We start from the raw sequence: 4,783 nt of genomic DNA, 5'->3' as shown, positions 1-4,783 counted from the left end.
AGCTACTGTTAAATAGTTTCAGTTTCAGCTCTGCCCCTGAAAAAAGTGCCATCATAGTTAAGATTTGTCTGTACGTCTGGTAAACATCATTACATCTAAACATCACATGGACAAACTAGTGTCGCCACCTGCTTATCTCAAAATATTCTAAAGAAATCATGTCAATCATTTCTGCCACGCTGTAAAACTGCATACAGTATGTGAATGATACAAACATATCTACACACACCAACACACATACGTACGCACACAGGTATCTATACTTTGAAATATACAAATACACAGGTGAGGTTGTAGTCTGTGACTGATCACTATGGTTACATCCCACACCTGAATACCTGTGTCTCTCATTCTTAGCCTACGTCTTTCACCCACACATGACTCATCATGACCTGTTATCTGATGAAGACTCATTGTCCTTTCCTCTATTTTGACAAAAAACATCTACCTGGTTGCCTGCTGTTACTATTTCCACAGATCCAACCCATTCATTCCTATAATACTTTTACTTCATATGCAGGTCAGCACCATATATTTTAACTGTGTGCCTCTGTCATTGTTTTGACATCAAATTATGTGCAGTCACAACTGCTGATATGCTCTTATCACTTGTGGACTGCGTGGGAGGTTTGTGAAGCAATATACTGCCACAATGAGGCCAACCAAAGTCCAAGAAATTAACACCGGTTTTACCTCACTCACAGGACATGGACATAAAATACAAGCTTTAAGGAAAACCCATGGCGTCTGGCGTCCATGAAGGGAGACTACAGGAGATTAGATTAACATGCTATCACAGGTGCGTGCTGCTCTCTTATTTCCTTTTGCGATGAATCGCTGACTAGATTGTTCAAAGGTTTCCAGTGACCTGCTTACCTAACAGCAGGAGAGACACACTTTGAACTTACAGCATAATTAACCTACTCTCAACTTCACAAATTTCTATGGATGCATATTTGATGTATTTTCAACTATTTTAGCAACGACAAGGCTACCAGAGGGATATCAAAAGTGATCCTTTTTGGTTTTATTTTGTAAAACTCTGTTTTCCTGTTAGTCCACCACTTTGGTGTAAATTAAAATATCTCAACAAGTATTTCATGTAATTGATGGAAATGTTGTGCCTATATTCATGGTTTCCAGAGTAGGAATCTTAACAGTTTTGGTTATCCTGACTTTTCCTCTTGCGCCACCATGAGGTCAAAGTTTACACTTATCCTCTGCTTGATGAATTGGCACAAAATTTATTTTCCATCACCAAGTTAACATTTTTATTTTTTCCAATACTTTAGTTTATGACTAATACTTGGCAATAGGGCTGAGTGGTGGTGCCGTATCCAGCCCTCTTAGTACTTAGTACATGACTGTGAGTCTTCTTATAGCATGTTTGCATTATTATTTTGAGCATATTAGCATGCTGTAGTTAGCATTTAGCTCAAGGTACTGCTGTGCACAAGTTGCAAGAATGCCTGTTGACTTGAAAGTCTTGTTTCTACATCTTCATAGTCTCGTTTACCATTTACTACCTCTACACCACTGATGTCTACTCTTTTCCTTCCTGTTTTCTTCTTCCTTCTTGTTTTCCTCTTGTTCCTCCACCTCCTCCTCCCCCCTCCTTCTCTTCCTCAATCTTTTCCCCCTACAGTACAAACGTAATAGAGTGTGTCCATCCAAAACTCTGACTGACTGCAGAAAACCCCAGAGGACACTGCATACTTTCACCCTGCCCTAACATGTGCGCACACACACACACACACACACACACACACACACACACACACACACACACACACACACACACACACACACACACACACACACACACACACACACACACACACACACACACACACACACACACACACACACATACACAATTACACATAACCCCTCTCAGCTGCTTGTACAATCACCACACCCGTCTGACATGACATCAGCCTGTGATGTCATCATGGGACCAATGCTGGCATGATGTCCAGTGCAACTTCATCATCAGCATCATCATCCCTTGGCAGTGGTGGATGAGCCTGGGATGGGAGGCAGCTGGATTGTAACAATTCCTTCACCCTTTGCACATGTCACTCTGTGTATGTGTGTGTGTGTGTGTGTGTGTGTGTGTGTGTGTGTGTGTGTGTGTGTGTGTGTGTGTGTGTGTGTGTGTGTGTGTGTGTGTGTGTGTGTGTGTGTGTGTGTGTGTGTGTGTGTGTGTGTGTGTGTATGCAAAGGGAGCAAAGGGGAGGCTAAAAGACGCAATTGCTCTAATTCAAACAATCTGAGCCAGATGCAGCTTGGCTTTCTTTGGCCACTTCATCTTGTTTATAATGTACTCTCTGGACAGAGTCACATCGTGTTTGTCAATATTTCAACCAAAAGGTAAATATTAGAGTGACAGTGCTTATTAAAGAGGAAAAGGAGAGGAGGAATGTGATGGAGGGGGGAGACAGAAATAAGCGGAGAGGGGAGAAAAGATTCAAAACTCAAGGGAAGAGAGTCAAGAGTCAGAGGAAGGGAACAAGATGGTATGATGGGACTGGACAGGACAGGATGGGGTGGGATGACAGGCAAAGGCGAGGCATGACAGGATGGGATGGGACTGGACAGGGAATTGTAAGGTGGGGCTGCACAAGGTGGGGCAGGACAGGAAAAGTGGTACAAAAATATGATGACAGGGCAGAAAGCAGATTGGATAGGTGCATTTTGGAAGAGAATGGTTAGTGGAAAGGAAAAATACAGGGAAATAATATGAGGACAAAAAGATGAAATTATAAAATGAGTCAATTTGGGGATGTTTGCCTTCAACTTTTTCTATGATAAATGTTATTTTCACAATGGAGAGCAGTGCATTATCACAATTACGAAGATGGCATTGCCAAGAAGAGGCAACATAGCAAAAAAAGTTTGTCTATTTCTCAGTACTTTTATACTTCACCACCCTGTACGTGGCACACTGGCCCAAACTCATTGGTGAAGATGTAAATCTTTAAAAATGGGTCTTGAATATATACTTTCATACTTTAAAAAAAAAAGGTTAAATAATCTAAAACAGCTTGGCACTGTAGTTTCCTGAAAACTTTACTCAAACCACAGTAAATAGTGGGTTTGTTGGGGACTTTTAGCTGTGGACTTGATGTGCTGGTGAGGTTTTAACATTCAGTAAATCACTCTGATGAAAGCCCAGCACTGAAACGCGTTGGTAAAATAAAGAAGATTCTTCCACGAGTCAGTTGCCAAGTTCTTGTTTTTTTTCTTACACTAGTGAGTTTTTTAAGACAACAGGACAGTGTGTGAGGAATTAACTCAAAATAAACCACAGCACAGTGCCTGAGAGCGTTTTAATAAAGACACATGTCACCCAGTGCAATGCTGTGACTTATTGATGTAGTTTTTGAACAACAATGAAGCTCTATGGTACAGAGGTATACGTTATTTAAGGTTTTATTATACTTTTTTCATGGGATTTGTTGACATCAAGTAAAATTATACTGTAGAATATCACCAAACTGATCCTTTAGAGAGAATTTCATCAGGCTCCATGCAGTATGTGGGTTTAAATGTGAATTTTGCTATGAGCATTATGCTATAGATGGAATTTATTGATGTGTTTAAATGGTTTTAGCTGCTGCACTTTATGTCTTCTTATCCAATGTATTTACGATATTTACTTCCCTTTTATTGCCTCTGATATGTACTGATATGGTTATATTGATTTCCTGATTGCTTCCTGTATGAATTTATGTGTTCATTTTTGTGTTTATGTTGTTTTTCTAGCTTTGTCATTAAATATTTGCATTGGACCTACAGTAAGTATACAAGGTCTTTTTTTCCCATGTTGGATCTTCCACCACCTAAGTTTTTTATTGTGAAAGCAGTGCATATATAAAATCATGTAGCTGTCATTCACTAACGAGGATTTGGACCAGTTGTACTAGTTCAGTCATTCACTGCGTATTCCATAAAGATAAGACTGATGAACTCTGCATGTGTCAGAAAATGTCAACCCAATGCTGCCTTGATGACAGCTAACTATGATTGTGTTTCGCTACGAGTGTTTTTCCCTGCAAATCGTTCTGGCTCATCCAAACCAACTGTTTATGAAACCTTATCATGAGAAGCTGCAGCACTCCGGCGCCTCTGCAGTGAGCGCATCCTGGAAACTACCACAGTGTTACAACACACCTGGAGCCCATCCCAGAGACAGACAGATAGACAGACAGAGACGGATGGATGAACCCACAAACTCATTGCCTGTGACAGCATCCCAGCTCTCATGGCAGCCCCTTCCATTTTTTACCAATTTATTTATTTATTTTTTTGTCTTCATTCAGAGCAGCCCGTGCAAATTTGGGAGACGCTCTCTCTATCTCACTGGCTGTCAGGCATTATCGTGCTGCCATTCTGTATAGATCACCTCCAGATGTTGTCATGTATAGTTCACATTCAGTAAAGTAAATTCATCTAGGCACGTAAAATGAGAAATAAACTGCCTTTTACTGTACTTGTTTTATGCTGTTCAGCTGTTTTATGACCATTTTCTAAGATTACCTGGCCCGGCAGAGTCTTACACAAGTAGTTACATGTAAAGATGTTGCATATATTACAGTACTATCGAAGCAGCCTTCACAGCACCAAGCCCAGAGCCAATGGCCTTTAACCCACTTAAGGGTGTAGAGGACAAAAGTATGTAAATCTGATGCAAATCTGATGATCTCAAATATGCAGTTTCTCCTGGAGAATCCTGTGGCTGCAAAAGGGAAAATACTGCATATACCAGTTCAGCTGAGTT

General features: G+C 40.5%; 1 long non-coding RNA gene across 1 annotated transcript; it reads left to right on the top strand.

Moving 5' to 3' along the window:
- Positions 1–642: 642 nt before the first annotated feature.
- LOC133995029 (uncharacterized) lies at positions 643–4,495 on the top strand. The gene is made up of 2 exons (XR_009927137.1): positions 643–799; positions 1,646–4,495. It is a non-coding gene; the product is annotated as an uncharacterized LOC133995029 (long non-coding RNA).
- Positions 4,496–4,783: the final 288 nt, after the last annotated feature.

This window comes from Scomber scombrus, chromosome 15, assembly GCF_963691925.1.
Source record: "Scomber scombrus chromosome 15, fScoSco1.1, whole genome shotgun sequence".
NCBI lineage: Eukaryota > Metazoa > Chordata > Actinopteri > Scombriformes > Scombridae > Scomber > Scomber scombrus.
The sequence above is the reverse complement of the archived record's forward strand: the minus strand, read 5'-3'. Positions and strand labels throughout refer to the sequence as shown.